This window comes from Lithobates pipiens, unplaced genomic scaffold (assembly GCF_037356315.1).
Source record: "Lithobates pipiens isolate NorthernLeopardFrog02 unplaced genomic scaffold, aLitPip1_a1.2 Scaffold_8, whole genome shotgun sequence".
In the NCBI taxonomy this organism is placed as follows: Eukaryota; Metazoa; Chordata; class Amphibia; order Anura; family Ranidae; genus Lithobates; species Lithobates pipiens.
In genome coordinates, this window is record NW_027507903.1 from 228,243,048 (window position 1) to 228,262,275 (window position 19,228).

Consider the following 19,228-nt stretch of genomic DNA (forward strand, 5'->3'; position numbering starts at 1 on the left):
GATAATAAAAAACATTGTTTTAGTATATAAACATTAGTAGTATGATCACAAAGATTAGTCCGTATAAGCTAATGAGGAACGCAATAAGTAAACAAACCGGCAGATCCGCCCAGTTCAGCGATTGGCTGAAGGCTGGGAATGGGCAGTGCAGGCACCTTTAAAAACGTGGTTATGGGTGTACGTGATATCGCTGCTGAGGACGTCTATGACGAAACGCGTCCAGCGTCATTACGTACACCACGTCACTTCCGGTGCGCCTGACCCGGTGGAGCGCAGCTGGAGCGCACGCCGTTCGAATAGGGGATTACCCTTGCGGATGGGCGAACCGGGCTGGTGCTAAAATTTTCTTTAAACCTCCGTCCATAGGAGGAATACTGCTTTATTAAGATAAGTAGTTTTGCATCCAGTGTATGGGAAGCCTGTAGTGCCTAAACAAACGGGACCCCCCAGAAAATTGGGTACTTAGGCTCCATACAACTGTGTATAGCGCTGGTTTGCACTAAAAAGGACTGTTGTTTTTAAGATATATTTTATTTTTTACTTTTTATTTTTTAATATTTTCCTGCTGTTCGGGTTTTTATTTTATTTTTGTTTTTGCCATTTTTTGTTAAACATTTCTGAGATGCATTATTGGTATATAGATATATACTAAATTTACAGGCTTATAGTGCAATTGCTGTAGATCGCATTTCTGGTTTAAAGGGACATTTTTGTAAAAAAGCGTTTCTTTGCACTAAGCACTGTAAACTAATTTTTTAGCATATGCGAAAGCTCTCTCTCTTTTTTGTAATTATATAACATTTTTGTAATAAAGCATATTTTGAGTGATCATTAGTCCTCTGCTATATACATATTAATAAGGTATATAAATTATTGCAGAAGCTATTTTTTTGGGAAAGCCTATTTTTGAAGAACTTTTTTTGTAGCCCGTTTCCCTTTCTCTCAAGTGGTCCGTTATTGAGAATACTACACCATGAGCAGATTTTTTCTTTTTTGAGGACCTATTGGCGGATAACAAAGCCTCCTTCTCTCATCATTTCCAATAAACCCTGGGGAAGACCAGCTGAAGATAGAGCTAATCAGAAGAATCCTCAACCTAGTGGAGCACAGATTACAGGCAATATACCCCCTAGGGGGTGCGTGGATTCGGTGAGTGGGGACCCTTGAGGGGGAACGAGCACGGAAGTCACCAATAAGCAGGCTTAATCACAAAAGTCACCTTCCTGTTATTTGAAAAAGAATAATCGCATGGTTGAAAGCACATGATAAGAGACTTCTTGTGGACCTTATATATATAGATACATAAATCTATTGATATTTTTTGGATTCTATTTACACTTTTTTTTAGGTTTTTGTATTTTTCACATTCGCAAGGGGGTTAGGAATCACCCCGCACATTTATTTATTATATTATTATTATTTTTTTATTTTTTTATTTTTTTGCCTTTGACTTTTCTATTTTTATAATTTTTATAGTCTTATCTTTTTTGTATTTTTCATGGTCTCGGTGGTTTTTGTTTCTTTCATTGTAATATATTTTTTTCATCCACGGGGTATTATAGTGGTAATATAAATTGCACAGTGATAGCAATTGCACAGGAACTGCACAAACGCAGTGCGATTATAAGTGTAATCTCTCCCCCGAATAGGGGTTTTGCACACTGTGTGTGGTAGTCGGCTGTGTAGTATACTAATATTTTTTGGGATCACAAAAATTACTATCACAAAATTAGTTTGAATATTGTTTGGGATCCTTGGATTTTACATGTAGTGTGGGTGTTTTTTAGGGATTCTGATTGAGTGTTCGATCACGTTAGTGAAGAACTGTGCGCGTTCACCTTTTTTAGGGTAAGGAATATAACTGATTTGTAGTGGCACATGGTTGAATTTGGAATAATAGAAAGAATTAGTTGGATATAAACACAAAACAATAGGTTTGAGGTAGCGCCATTAGCCTATCATTACCATAGAACTATATGGCGTTAAACTTGCAGTAACGCACAGAACTATATGGCGTTAAACTGGCAGTATCGCACACAGAAGTAAATTACGTTAAACTGGCAGTAACGCACAAAACGATATGGCGTTAAACTGTCAGTGACGCACACAGAACTATATGCCGTTAAATTGGCAGTAATGCACACAGAACTATATGGCGTTAAACTGGCATTAACGCACAAAACTATATGACGTTAAACTGGCAGCAACACGCGCAAAATTATATGGTGTTAAACTGGCAGTAATGCACATAAAACCATACGGAGTTAAACTGGCAGTAACGCACGCAAAACTATATGGCGTTAAACTGGCAGTAAAGCAAAAGTAAATGGCGTTAAATTGGCAATAACGCACAAAACTATATGGCGTTAAACTGGCAGTAATTCACACAGAACTATATGGCGTTAAACTGGCAGTAACGCATACAGAACTATATGGCGTTAAACTGGCAGTAATGCAGAAAACTATATGGTGTTAAACTGGCAGTAACGCACACAAAAGTAAATGGCGTTAAAATGGCAGTAACGCACAAAACTATATGACGTTAAACTGCCAGTAAGGCACACAAAATGAGCTGTCTCTATTCTAGCTGCACACTATGCAAAGCTGAATGATGGTCCTCCTCACTACACTCACACTATCCCTAGACTGAAACAAAACGAATATTCTACACTGACAGTTGAAGCAAAATAGCACAGTATAGCACACTAACTAACTGATAGCACTGACCAGAGCCCTGTTCTATCTCTCGCCACGCCAAAACCACACTGAAAATGGCTGCCATTGAAAGAATACTTTTATACTGTGGGGCAGGAATGAGCCATGATTGGATAAGGTCATGATGACAGTGTCGAATCATGACTGACAGTGCTCTGTGCCCTGATTGGCTGAAGCTTTCACTGCTTCAGCCAATCAGGGCTTGCAATTCAATGTTAAGCACCTGAATTCATTGTGGTCAGTTTGGGGGGCCGAACAAACGGTCAAACTACCCATTTGTTCAGCTGTTCATCGAACGTCTGAACAGCTAAAGCTCAGCCCGAATTTATGCTCGGGCCAAACCATTTGCCCATCCCTAATCAGCAGACACCTGCTTGGTGATATAGGAAGTCCTGTGTATGCTACAACTTATGCCGTGTAGAGTCATTTCTTTCTTCCTTCTGACTGGAATGATCCAGTATGGCTGGGCTGCTGTTCGATCTAAAGTAGATCACCTTTCTGTCTCTCTTGGGAACGATCGGATCTCATCTGCTGGACCCACTGATTGCCTCCCTCTGTGTCCAATTACAGCGGAAATTGGGTTGTTGAGGGCACCTACAGAGCCTTCCGGCGGTTCTTGGAGTAAAACTGAGGAGGGCCTGGAGGACCACACCTTTTATTTGATTGGGTTGACGTGTTTCCTGTCCCGAAGGGAGGAGCCCTATATCTCAGAGGCTGTCCTGGAAGACTCCTAGAAAAAGAGTTACTGATGACTGGAATGAGCACAAGATGTATGTGTGAAATGCGTCCACATGACCATAGTTTGGTGTCTTTGGTGTTATCTTTGTGAAACAATATAAAAGGCAATCGGAAGTTCTGGATCTGCAGTCATTTCTTTCTTCCTTCTGACTGGAATGATCCAATATGGCTGGGCTGCTGTTCGATCTAAAATTCTACACATGAAAGCCCCCCTTGTCTTCTTCCATTCCATACTTACTGGATACCTTTGGAGAAATTGGGAGAATAATAACTGCTAGCACACAGCAATATACAGCGATACACTAACAGCGGTAGAATACTGAGGCTGGATGGACAAGGACTCAGCAGCATTTTTACATACAGCGCCCTTTTACCATTCATTGGAGGTGAGAGGCTGGGGAAATAGGTGGTGCACATAATAGGCACTGAAGTTTGCAGTGGATTGGCACCTTTGGAAATCACTTCTACATTCTTTGCATGGACTTTGTGTTTTTTAAAAGTTTATAAATATTTATGCATGTTCTGTGGACAATCACTTGCTATTATTGCATTTTTGCATACAGCCACTGGATTGATATTATATATATTTTTTGCACATATTTTTTAACTTTATTTGTATTCCTGTATTCACTTGGAATATGTATGCAGGGTTTTAATTTTATTGCACAATACATGCTTTATTCGCTATTTCACCATTTATCACTGTAGTGGGATAGTATCCCATTTGCACTATAGTCCCATTTGGACATTCCACTTTTTATTTATTTATATTTATGCATTTTTAGGTAGCGCCGCATTTATTTATTTAATTTTATGCCGTGTACACACTATCAGAATTATGGTTGGATGGTTTGACCGACGGAATTCTGCCGGAATTCTGCTCAAGCTGTCTTGCATACACACGGTCACACCAAATTCCGACCGCCAAGAACGCGGCGATGTACAACACGTACGACGGGACTAGAAAAAGGAAGTTCAATACCTAGTAGCCAATAGCTAGCCCGAACTGTAAGTAAATTTTATTTTGGCATAGGAGCTTCAATCACAAGAGTTGCTGAACAGAATTACAAATCTTTCAGCATAAGACAATGCACAACTATGTGTGTATCCACTAACCCAGTTCTGCTTTAAATCTCTGAATCATTCTCTTGAAAATTGTACATACAGTTTTCAACTAAAGTATCCCACAATAGAAACTGTTTCTTTGTCGCCACATTATCAGGCACTGAATCAAGGGCATGGAAAGAAAAAAATAAGAATCATGTCATTGAATATGTTTATATAATAAATATTTTGTATTTCTCAATCATGCTCACTTTTTGTAATTTATTTATGGTATATAACACATATATTAACAACTGATCTCTATTGTAAATTGTGAAACTTTCTGAACTTTGTACACTTCATGCACTTTGCTAAGTTCAATATGTCTGAACAGAAGGTGGCACTGTAGTTCTGAAAAAATCAAACATTTGCTTGAAGAATAGATGCTGCATTAAACAATACAATATCACCCCATGTTAACACATTTTAATTTCAATGTTTTCTTCATAATGTGTGTTCTGAATTTATCAGATGAAACGACAAAAAAGCACACCTTTTTTTAAACACTGCTTTTATGTGATTTCTAGCATGATGGGATTAATTGTCTTATACTGTGCTAACCTCCACAACAACTTTTGTAGTTATATGATGTACAACAACAGCATATTTTAAACAGAAGCATTATTTCTGTATACCTGGTAGTACATATTTTGGATACTGTATATGTTGCAGACTAAAACATTTAAAATATATTTCTTTAGCTATATGAAGTTTTGCTTCTGAAACATTCATAGTTATGTTTCTGGCCAGAAGGTGGGGTCCTAGGTTTGTTTTCACATAGTTACCAGTCTATTCACAGAGTTCAATGGCTCAAGCTAAAATTTACACACAGAACTGAATAAGTCAGAGGTGTAATGTAATGCTGTCACTTTCCTTCTTTTGGAGTTTTTGAGCAGAGAGTGTGTTTCTGAAAGCAAACAACTTCTACTATTTTTTTTTCTTTAAACAAAAAGCATAATCCTCAGTGAATCCAGCAGTGTTATAGGGGTCCCATGTATTAAAGGTTTATTTGTTTCAAAGTGTTATAAAAAAAAAAAAAAAAAAATCCTAAACCAATATAGTTCCCATTTAAGGCTTTTTAACCACTTAAGCCCCACAAAGGTTTTACCCCCTTCATGACCAGGTCAATACAGCACTGCATTCATTTAACTGACAATTGCATGGCCGTGCAATGCTGTACAGCAAACAAAATTCATGTGCTTTTTTTCCCACAAAAAATGTAATTTAAACTTGCTGGCGGCTGTAATGTATTGCCAATTCCTGGCAATATAGATGAAATATCAATGAAAAAAACAGCGTCCCCCCCCCCAGTCCATACCAGGCCCTTCGGGTCTGGTATGGATTTTAAGGGGAGCTCCACAGCAAAATTAAAAATAGAAATTGGCGTGGGGGCCCCCCAAAAATCCATACCAGACCTTTATCCGAGCATGTCACCTGGAGGTCAGGATAAGGGGGATGAGCGAGCACCCTCCCTCCTAAACCATACCAGGCCACATGTCAAAAACTCTCTCTTGTGGTTTTTACTTTTTGACACTTTTTTGGGTATATGGGTAGGAGTACAATGTACCCAATACGCATTCACATAGGAGGGGGCAGGATCTGGGGGCCCCCTTGTTAAATGGTGTTTGTTTGTTCGTAGAACAAATAAACATATGGGTCTCTCACGGGAAGTTCACCCACTGTGATTCACCCCATAATGCACTGCGAAGGCGCAGTGCATTGACAGCTGCTGATTAGCCAAAGCATGCAGCTAACCTGTATACTTTGGCCAATCACAGTGTGATGTGCTGTGAGAGCCATCATTGGCCAAAGGCAGGGTACCTTTAGCCAATCATGGCTCAGGCGCTAAGACCATGCCCCACACTATATAAGGCTGCGGCTTACATGGCAGCTGTATATAGTGAATGAATGGAGATTAGGCTAGTAGTTAGTGTAGTGAGCAGTCAGTGTAGCATATATAATACAGTTCAGAGTATATAGTACAGTCAGTGTAGTATATATAATACAGTGGGGAATATATAGTGCAGTCATTGTAGTATATATAAAAAAAGTTCAGAGTATATAGTACAGTCAATGTAGTATATATAATGCAGGTCAAAATATATAGTGCAGTTTGTGTAGTATATATAATACAGTGGAGAGTATATAGTGCAGTCTGTGTAGTATATATAATATAGTGCAGTCAGTGTAGTATATATAATACAGTTCAGAGTATATAGTTCAGTCAGTGTAGTATATATAATACAGTTCAGAGTATATAGTTGTTATGCTTGGTACCCATGTCTTTCCCCATTGTCCTTCCAAACACATCTGTTGTCCGACCACATGTTTCTTTCAAAAGACACCAAGCCCCTCCCACCAACTTCCTGTATACCAACTTCCTGTCTCAACTCCACAACCTACCCAACTGGTTTATTTACATATCAATGGAGGGTATGAGCCTCTGTAAACATATGCTCTTAAAAATCGAACTCTATATTATTCTTGAAGTGATTAATAGCCATAGCAATACAATAGAGCAGTCCGTGTAGTCCATGCAGTGTATATAATACAGTTCAGAGTATATAGTGCAGTCCGTGTAGTATATATAATACAGTTTTGAGTATATAGTGCAGTCCGTGTAGTATATATAATACAGTTCAGAGTATATAGTTCAGTCTGTGTAGTATATATAATTCAGTGGAGAGTAATAAGTGCAGACCGTGTAGTATATCTAATATAGTGCAGTCCATGTGGTATATATAATACAGTTCAGAGTATATAGTGTAGTCCATGTAGTATACATAATACAGTGGAGAGTATATAGTGCAGTCCGTGTAGTATATACTGTATAATACAGTTCAGAGTATATAGTACAGTCCGTGCAGTATATATAATACAGTGGAGAGTATATAGTACAGTCCATGTAGTATATATAATACAGTTCATGGTAGTTAGGTCAAGTCAGTGTAGTATATATAATACAGTTCAGAGTATATAGTTGTTATGCTTGACACCCATGTCTTTCCTCATTGTCCTTTCAAACACATCTGTTGTCTGACCACATGTTTCTTTCAAAAGACCCCAAGCCTCTCCCACCAACTTCCTGTATACCAACTTCCTGTCTCAGCTCCACAACCTACCCAACTGGTTTATTTACAAATCAATGGAGGGTAAAAGCCTCTGTAAACATATGCTCTTAAAAATCAAACTCTATATTATTCTTAAAGTGATTAATAGCCATAGCAACACAATAGTGCAGTCCGTGTAGTATATATAATACAGTTCAGAGTATATAATGCAGTCCATGTAGTATATATAATACGCTGGAGAGTATATAGTGCAGTCAGTATAGTATACCATATATATTACATTGCAGAGTATATAGTGCAGTCATTGTAGTATATATAATACAGTGGAGAATATATAGTGCAGTCAGTGTAATATATATAATACAGTGTAGGGTATATAATACAGTGTATTGAAGTGGTTAAGGGGAACCCTATGACAAAAATAATAATAAAAAAGGCGTGGGGTCCCCCCAAAATCCATACCAAGCCCTTTGGGTTTGGCATAGATTTTAAAGAGACTATTCTTAGGTTCCACCTCACTGTGGAACCTAAGGGATTAATCCTCTGCATTGTGTAAAAAGGCTGCTTGATCCTGTCTTTTCTGATCCTCCCCTTCTTCCACTGACTCCAGAACATGTCTGGATAAAACAAAGCCTTTGGAGTAAGGCTGTACATACTCAGTTTGGTATGTATTGCTAGAGAGCTTTTTGTTTCTTGGGAGAGTGCATGTGATCAGCAGAGGACAGATCAGCACTGTTCAGACAGAGGGTCAGGGGTCCTGGATCCTGATAGGACAGCTCAGTGCAGTATGAAAACTCCTCCAACAAGCTTTACCAGGAACTTATAGAAGTCTCAAGACTGATATATATATACTGCTAATGAGAAAGGGAATTTAGCAGTTTGTATTTACTAAAATAATTGCATTTCCATGTTCTGTGTACTGTGGGAGACCAGATATCATAAATGCAGGGTTCTGGGTTCAGTAACACTTTCAATATAGAAATCCTACCTGCGTATTAAGATCTATTTACATACTGGTCAGAAATATATATATATATATATATATATATATATATATATATATATATATATAGATATAGATATAGATATAGATATAGATATAGATATAGATATATATATATATATATATATATATATATATATATATATATATATATATATATTGATAGATAGATAGATAGATAGACAGATAGATAAATGAGGTATAACTATGGCCTATGGGTCACCCGCTCAGCGCCACCTCAATCCTACAGTGCAACCAGCAGGTAGATGTGTTGAACTATTCGATATCATATGTTGATGTCCCAGACATTAAAATCGAAAATAAAAATGCAAAATACCCATACAGCAGCAACCCCTCTTAATCCTAGCTGCTTACATTTATTTACATTTATAATGCAATCAACAAGCATAAAGAAATAAAATAGAAGGCACTATCACCATCTCCAGCCGTCTGCTGGAAGTGTGTTGTTCCTTGCAGACACTGTATTACACTTCCGGATAGAAGGCAGAGCGCGGTGGAGCGCAAAGGTCACTTCGGGTTTCCGTGCTGGTCAGGCCCTGACCGGTTTCATCATTTGACTTCAACAGAGGGCACGGAAATCAAAAGGGAGGTTGTGCGCTCCACCGAGCTCTGCCTTCTACCCGGAAGTGTAATACAGTGTCTGCAGGGAACAACACACTTACAGCGGACTGCTGGAGAAGGTAATAGCGCCCTCTATTTTATTTCTTTATGCTCGTTGATTGCATTATAAATGTAAGCAGCTAGGATTAAGAGGGGTTTCTGCTGTATGGGTATTTTGCATTTTTTTTTTGTTGCTGTTTGGGTGTTTTGCATTATAATAAACAGGATTACGCTATGTACATCTTTCCTTGTGTTTTATGATACAATCGGAGTACCTATACCAGTGGACCTTCTGGATAAGTGGGGTGTCAGCGCAGAGCGGTGTTTGTATACTGATTCAAGGCTTTCTTTCTAGCGGCGTCTGATGAGTTTGTACTCCAGAGGGGTGTGTGCGTCACAAGGTGGATAATTGCATTCTTACTCTGGTGGAAGGTGCACGCTAAGAGAAAAGTGACTATGAATTATCTGAACTGTCCACATATCCATCTGCTACATAAAGACTGTTGGCCGTGGTGTTTGCCATTGCCCTATGGTTTCATTACCATCAATTTTTTATTTCTATTTTTATTTTATTTTTAGCGCTGTTTTAGTATTTATCTGATGCAAGGAAGACTTTAGCTCTGGTGATACTACTGTAATACTATATATGTATGTATATATATATATTTAAATATCAATAAAGCCCAGAACCAGCTATAACTTGTTTTTTTTGTAGTGTGAGTAGTTGGGGGTAGTGCTAACACCTCTGTCAGGTGTTAATTGTTGTCTGAAACCTCACTAGGGAGATTTCTATTAATTTCCCATTTAGTCACACAAAACGCAGTTATGGCACAGAAACGGCATACACATACTTGCAAGTTTACAACTGGAACAATCCACAGTTGCCTTATTTCAACAAAAATGGTAAACAATGTGCTAACTCAGGTGCGTATTCTAAGAACACATTGACAGCATTCCATGTGTGAGATTATTTAGTTTTGATTTCCTGTGCTGTATTTATGACAGATTACTTTCCATAATCCATAACCTGGAATGTGTCACAAGCACTGCATTCACATGAAAAGCGAGCTCATTACGAGGGGAAAATTTCTTTATTAGGCTTTACTTTGGTAAACCACATAATTACGTCTGCCTCCCAGGTGTAGAATAACATACGGATGGCTCTTCATTAGCATTTTTACTAAATGAAGCCAAGGAACCTTTACTTCATCAATTTGTTAAGCATCTGAGCTAGGCACCAAGAACTGTGACTGTTTATTTTTGCAACTTTAGCTCATTTTGCTGCATTAAACATGTGTCAGCTCCATTTATAATGGTTTACTTTTAAAAAAAAATCTGAATTGTAGATGTAAGCAAAAATGTGGAATGTTTTTCCCATTGTTTTCACCAAGAAAAAAAGTACAGTAATGTGAATACAGGAGCATGTCCCGAAACAACTTATATTTACAAACGCATCTTTTTTTTTTCTTTTTATAAATGTAGCTATAAATACTAGATCATCTGATCTGTACAAATTTGGTTACACCAGGTGATAAATATTAAGATGAAAAGACATACTTTTGGTCAGAGAAAATGTTGATAGTCAAAGTTTACTTCATATATCCAATCTCTATTGTTATATTTAGATCATTAAGTGGTGTCAATAAACAAACATGTACCATGATGTTACAATTTACAGTAGAAAGGGGAACATTTGGCGGTCCTACCAAGACTGTACATTCAAGCACAATCTAATATCTAAGCCTAGCTTTAAAGTAATAATGAAAGCCAAAATTCTCCAAATGGCTCACACATCCTCCATGTCCTCTGAAATGGCAGAGATCAATTATAAGATTCTGACTAGATTATACGCCATCGTCCATGCATAAAGCTTTCCCGGACACTTCAGAGCTCTGCTGGAGAGGATGTGGGGCCACATCTGGTGGCTATGCCTGTTCATTTGCCCCTATTGGTCATCTATAATACACGGAATTAATGTAATACAAGGTTACCCTGTTCCCAATGACCCTTCAGCTGTGTTATTCCACTGTACAGGCGAACCAGTAGGTCGATATAAATATATTACTCCCCATTTACTGAATGCTGCAAAAACATTTGGAAACAACCTACCATCCCATCACAATACGACACTGGTTGCAAGTAGTAGATCATATTTACTATATGGAAGCCCTCACGTATGAACTTAGAAACCAAACATCCACCTCCAATAAAATGTGGGCATTATGTCTAATTCTGATTGAAAATATGCAACACGTCAGAGATGGTCAATGGAAAAGCTAATGTTACATAAATGTGAGGCAACTTCTCCTCCCATCCAATTCCTTTAAGTCTTAACCCCTATGCCATTCCCATCTACCCCTTTTCCCCTCTCTTCTATCTCAGCATCTCTCGTTTTGTTAATGGTATGTAAGAATGTCACTTTGGACTAGATAAAGGTTTATACTATGTACACCTGTTACTATTGCTAGATATATTATACTGCGGAATAGATGTTCGATGGGTATATTGCTATTAATATTCTTTTTCAATAAAAATGTATTGAACAAAAAAAATAATAATGAAAGTAACAAACATGGGGATATAATTTAATTTACATAACAATATGATACATTCATAATGTACATATTTCGTAAATAGAAGAAAACGTGATTAAATGTTCACCTATTCAAATAATAGGTTTATTTTTAAATTGTTAAGGTTATTACTGGATTTTGATTATCACGTTTTAATCAGCAGTACTTCCACAATAGTCTTTACAACACTCCTATTATATGTAAGTAACTGAATTCATTTTCTGCCAGTTTGTAAAATGAATGCTGGGCCTTGGGTGAAGACACTAGATACAATATGCATGTTGTCGTGGGTGTTTTAGTTCAGGACAAAACCTAGGCACCACATTTGTTTCAAAGAAGTATAGTTCAAACAGTTAATAATGCCTGGTTTTGATAAATTGATTCTACACAACTAAGTCATTAATACAGATAATCTCCCACAAATTCCTCATATGTCAGTCATATGTGAAGTTTAAAGCTTTATGACTAGAGTAAGCAGTGTGGAACCTTACAAATCAAGAGTACTTAATAGCATACTTAACAGTACGTACCAAAGTCACCTACAGGCAACTATTGGTCTTTGCTTGGAGAGAATCTAATGGCATTGACACAATCAATCATTACATGCTAGTGATGTCTGAGAAAAATGACTCTGTTTGTCTATTGTAGATTCTGGGCTAACCTTCCTTATCCTTCAGAATGAAATACTAAGGCCGCGTACACACGCGCGGACTGTTCGCCCAACTTTGTCCGCTGAACAGTGTTTGGGCGGACAGTCCGCTCGTGTGTGGGCTTTCAGCGGACAGTTTCAGCGGACAGTTTGACGGACAAGGTTTTTCGGAATTTCCGAAAAACTGTCCGCTGAAACCTTGTTTCAGCGAACAGTCCGCTCGTGTGTAGGCTTGTTCGTCAAACAAAGTTCCGCGCATGCTCAGAAAGGATTTTCACGCCGAAAGTTATAATGCAGTGTATAGGACGTCGTATTTTTCGTCCCGTCGTACGTGCCGTTCACGTCATCGCGCACAGTTTCAGCAAACTGTTCGTCCGTCGTGTGTGGCCATGTCCGTCCATGCTAATTTTGAGCGGACTGTTTGCCGAAACTGTTTGACGGACAAAGTTGGGCGAACAGTCCGCGCGTGTGTACGCGGCCTAAGTAGCACATTCCAAAGGGGCTACAACTCTGCATTTACCTAGACCTAAAGGTGGAACACAGTGTTCTGCATTAAATTTCATCAGCTTCTGATGCTTAGAAAGGAGCCTCGCCATCACCTGTGTCAGCTGCGCTATATACTCCCTGATATGGCAGAGTACTACCTCCAAGAACCCTTTCCTTGCTGCCACTGTATCTTGCACTCACTTTTCTCTACATACTTTATCATACCTGCAGGCGGCAACCCATAACCCAAAAGGCCTATGAATGCAGAAATGAGTGATGTGTGTCAGCTTTGGCCCCTTGCACACTGGGCCTTTCAACTGCAGTGCACCCCTCTAAATGTTTTAGTGCCTGCAAAGACCTGCATTTCGGAAACTCATCCATAAATGGACAGGCTGGTATTATCCAGCATTGCGATCACTGCAGTTAAATGCCCCAACATGCAAGGGGCCTTTAAGGGCAGAAGTGCAGTTGGGAAACAGCATGGGAAAGATATTTGTAAGTTAGGAAGAGGATGTATAAGTAATTTAATGGCCCCTGTGCTCCAGCACTGCAGTGAATCCTTGTCAGTGGCATGCACAGAGGCAGCTTGGCTGCAGCAGCACACAGCACCAGTGCCCACCATCCTCCTGCAGACTCAGCTGGCTTCCTCACCCACTCTCACCTCCTCTGTCCTTTCTGCAGGTTCAGTCTAGTATCCCCATACATTCACCCCCTCTCTAGCAGTAATGAGGCTCCGTCTATGGGTTCTGAAGCAATTAACCAAAGATTAGCGTCTACAGTGCACTGAGCATGGTAATGTAAACTCAGGAGGCAGAGCAGATTGGGACTCAGAGACAGAGCAGCCTTTCTTCCCTCCTCATGGGACAGCTGACTAAAAGGCAAGACTGTCCTGACACAGTTGGTAAGTATGGAACAGGAAGTGAAGGGAAATCTCCCCAATGGAACACAGTTGTATAAAAAAAAAACTGACAAGGGTTATAACCTTTCCTTATTCTGTCAAAGTAAAAAAAAAGTTTTGTCTTTACCTCTGCTTTAAAATATCATAAACACACAGGCTTACCTAGGAAAGATTTATATCCAGTCCTTTAACTTAAAGTGACACTAAACAATATCCTTATAATCTATACATATCCACTAATTAATGGCCCTGCCCTGTAATCTGTTTTTCATTAGGGTTGCCACCTTTTCTTCAAACCAACTTGGACATTTTTTTTTTTTTATAATTCTGTTTATTAACCACTTCCCGCCCGCCCTATAGCAGAATGACAGCCGGACGGTGGTTCAGTTATCCTGACTGGGCGCCATAGGATGTCCTGCAGGATGACTGCGGGCGTGTGCCCGTGGGGGTGTGCATCGCGAAGATCGGTGGTGCCCCCGTTGATCGGCTTTTCCTCACCCGCGTCTGACAGAGGGGGTCTGTGTGGATCAGTGAAGGAGAAAATTTACTTATTTACAAAATTTTATAACTGAAACAAAAGAGAAACAAATTTTCTGTCTTTTTTTATTTGTTTAGCAATCAATAAAAACTGCAGAGGTGATCAAATACCATCAAAAGAAAGCTCTATTTGTGGGAACAAAATGATAAAAATTTTGTTTGGGTACGGTGTAGCATGACCACATAATTATTAGCTAGACCATATCTTTTCATATTTCTTTGGACACCCTCTGTTAAAATATGTATCCCTATATAACGGTAAACAACAATTTAATAAATACTTCCAAAAGGCCACTGTAGGAGGAGCTGACTTTTTCCAGTTTAACATAATTGCCTTTCTAGCATAGAAAATAGGCAAACTTATTTGTATTTTTTTTCCAGTTGTGGGAATTTTTCCAATTAGCCCCAATATTCAAATCTCCATATACCAACTCAAAGTAACAGATGTAACTTCGGCAATCACCTCCAAAACTTCTGGCCAAAACCCGATAATAATGGGGCAAGTCCAGAATATATGAGGGAAATCTCCTGGGGAACGTCTGCATCTCCAACAATCCTGAGACTGCATTGGACTCATTTTATGTAGCCTATTTGGTGTATAATATGCCCTATGAATTATTTAAAATTATATAATGTGATCCCTTATGTCGCGCTTACACACGATCGGAATTTCGGCCAGCAAAAGACTGATGAGAGCTTTTCATCTGAAAATGCGACCATCTGTATGCTCCATCGGAATTTAGCTGGCCGAATTCCCGCCAGCAAAAATTTGATAGAATGTTCTCAATTTTCCCGATGGAAAAACTTTATGTAATAATTAAAACATGGCCACCTAAATGAGTTCAGAATTATACTTTTGCAATGTGCACCTCATCCCAAATCATGTAAATCTAAATAAATGAGACATCTGGTCTCCAAACAGAGGCGTCAAAAGAATGTGAGCTGGGGGACTATTGCGGTGCATGTAAATTAAATAATACATCACATGAGAAAAAACAAATTTTGCATAAAAATGTAGTACAGTTTATTGAATAAAAACCATTACAAAATCCAACATATCCAGAATTCGTGGAGCAGGTGAGGTATTTCAACTAGTTTCGCTTTTCAGCTTCCTCAGGAACTATCTACATCTAAAAATACATCAATTATTCATAAATCAATAAAGAATATCTACAGAAGTGATAAAATCACAAACCATTAAGATAAGTATTAAGGAGACAGTTTACAAAATAAAGAGAGAACAGACTCTTACCTAGACAACCCGCCCCAAGACAGGGCAGAACCCTGCAGGGGAAGTCTCCCCCGGCGACTGGGAGAGATATAATACCCGAATGCCGACCAATATCTATATAGAAAATATATATTGATATTCAGTTAGATGTCTAGAAAAAAGAGAAAAGGGACACCTCTGGTGATAAAGGTATATATGAGTGCTAATCCGGTGATCAAGGTATATATGACCAGTAATAGTCGAAAATTGTGACTTAATGGTGGTGGAGGTAAGTGACCAGTGAAAGCCAATATAGCGTGTGCAGAAAAATTAGGAAAACTAGAACCAAACAAACGAAAGTGATAAGTAAAGCAATCAAAATTCAATCAACAAGGGTAATAATAAACGACCCATAATCACAAATAGAAATAAGGTGATAATTAAAGGGAATGTGAAATAAATAAGGGACATCATGGAGGGGGCCCATTATATATAATTATAGTGTACCAATGTGCATTTGCGACTCAATTAATAAGTGAACAAATAGAGGATCCAGGGACCGAACTGGAGTTAGCCAAGGTAAGGTGAAAAGAACACAGCCTAATAGATCGCATCCATGTGTGGAGTGGGCAACTTCCAGTAGGGCACCATTATAAGGTAGGGGCCATCTATATCAGTACAAGGGTAAAATGGTAATCAATAAAAATGGTATAGAAGGCAACAAACGTAATATAAGTCATATCAAGTCCCCATGGTGCCCAAAGTCTGGGTCATCCACTCACGATCACTCGGATGCCATGGAGGTCCTTTGGGTCCGGTCGGTATGTAGGGACAGCGACCATCGCCACTTTCTTATACCTCTCAACCCCTCATTGACCTCTGTGCCGTGTCGCCGGTGCATAACGTCATGGGGGTCAGTGACTCAACAGCGCACGTGCGCGGATACACTCCGCGCACGCGCACTGCATGCCGGGACACCAGTTTATTCAATAAACTGTACTACATTTTTATGCAAAATTTGTTTTTTCTCATGTGATGTATTATTTAATTTACATGCACCGCAATAGTCCCCCAGCTCACATTCTTTTGACACCTCTGTTTGGAGACCAGAGGTCTCATTTATTTAGATTTATTGGAAAAACTTTATATCAGAAATTCCGATTGTGTGTATGCAATTCCGACGCAAAAAAATATCACTCATGTACACCATAGTCAGCAACAGCATAAAGCATGCCTGCGTATAGGAGTATGAGGTTGAGTGTATAATAGCGAGTAGTATGCTAACCTGAGATTGGAGTGCATATGGAGACAGTGCTTGGCGGTGTGCAACCCACAGCGTGCTGATCGCCATGTGTGCAGGCCTTTAAATAACCCAACAGGTTTATTGCAGTCCACTTTGGACAGGCGCCATCGGCAGCCTCCACAGCTGAGACCATTTGAGACGGACTGGTTTGGATTGGCTGCACCGAGTCAGTCTAGTGAGATCCCGAGTCAGCGTGGGGCGGGGCCCCGCCCGCGAATGGGCGGGAACGCGCCCCGTGTCGTGACATCTGGGGGCGGGACGCCGGGCTGCCTGCTCTCCAACGTGGAGTGCAAACAGAAAGAGCGCAGGAAGCCTCCTGCACTAGACAGGCAAAGGATCCACAAGCTCCCCGCGAATATCAAAGCTAAATTTAGGAAAAAAGATTATATATAAAAAAAAAGGGGAAAAGACCATGTAAACCCCTGGTGGTGAGCAAGGGGAAGTGGAGGCCTGGAAATAAAGCAGTGCCTCTCTGAAACTGACAGGCAGACATTAAAGGTAATGATGGTATAACAGAACAAAGAATTCAAAGCAAAAAACTACATATAGTCATGACAATTGTATAATGAGCAACGAGTAGCATATAGGTCAAAATTATAAAAAACATAATAGATTGTAATAAACATAATGGGGCACAGGGATGTTAATTAATTTCCTGAAAATAGAATAAGATAGCATAAAATAAAACATTATCAGCAATGTATAACGGTTGCATATGACAGTAGCAAATATACAGTAGAGGAAGAGTAACAAATATTATAGTGCATTCTATGATGTGATGCTATAATACTATATAATGCTGGATACAACTAGTTATCGATTAATGATATCATAGAGGTAAGATATTGACAAAATGATACAGAAGATCAAAATAACATTGCAATACAAAAATAATGAAAAACAGGCAGGATATCATACTGAACGGAAAAAGACAAAAAATTATAAATCAGACCCAGGATTGAAAGCCGTCAAGAAAGGGCTTAAAATGAAATGCTTCATTGAGGCCAGGGGGTGAGGTAGCATTGAGGTGGAATATCCACCTTAGTTCACTTTGTAATAATAATTTATTATAGTCGCCACCTCTGGAACTGGGGGAAATGTGATCTAAGGCCAAAAACCGTATTTTGGGAGTATGATCGGGATGGACTAGATGGCCATTGCCCCCCATAGATCTTTTGTTTTGATACTGATGGTATGATGATAAATGCGTTTCCAAAATGGTAACTTAGTTTTACCTACATAGTAGCAGCCGCATTCACATAACAGGAGATAAACAACTCCAATGGTGTGACAATTGACGTAGTGATGTGGACGAAAAGGATGTCTGTTGGATAGGACAACTCTTTTCATGGTATCCATATATTTGCAATATCCGCAGCTCCCACACTGGAAGGTGCCCCGGAATTTAGTAGTATTAAAAGTATTTGTAGAGTATTCACTGTTAACAAGTTTATCACGTATTGATGGAGCTCTCCTGTATGTGAAGAGTGGCTGTGTGGGTACAAAAGGTGCAAGACAATTTTCTGTGGTATCTGCCAATATTTAGATAATATGTTTTTTATCTGCTGATACTGTTGGCAATATATAGTAATGATGCGTAAATGGGGACGTTGGCTTGCACGTGTCTTAACAAGGAGGTCGCGTCTAGGTCTGGCCTTAGCTTTTTTATATGCTTTTTTTAATGTTTTTTTAGAGTAGCCAGGAGCTTGAAGTCTATCTCTGAGTAGAGAAGCTTACTGATCAAAAAAAGCATCGGTCGAGCAATTCCGTCGAGCAATTCCGTCGAGCTCTGGGCAAACGGAATAGACTGAAGTAACGGTTTAGGGTGGAAGCTAGTTGCTGACAAAATGGTGTTGCCCACAGTCGGCTTCCTGAATAATTTACTTTGAAGCAGGCCTTTGTTGTCCTTAATAATAGTTAGGTCTAAAAAAGATATACTAGATAAACTGTATGACATGGTAAAACGAAGATTCAGTGCATTATTGTAATTCAAAAAGTGTAGAAATTGTAATAAATCTACTGGACCAGTCCAAAATAACAAAATATGATCAATTTAGCGACACCACGTCGCTACATGTCGACAAAAGCAATTCGCTTCTGGGTCCAAAAAGAGTAAGCATTCCCACTCCCCCAGGTACAGATTGGCGTAGCTGTTGGTGGTCTGCGCTGAGAGGTGCTTGACGTTTTTTTGCACTAAAAGCTATTATATGTAAATGTTAAACATCAGTCAGGACTAACAGAAGTCAGTAGAGAAACAGAGAAGTGCGGGCAGTGTCTGGACCTGGGACAGATATGAGGGGCAGAGACTTTGGTGGCAGAC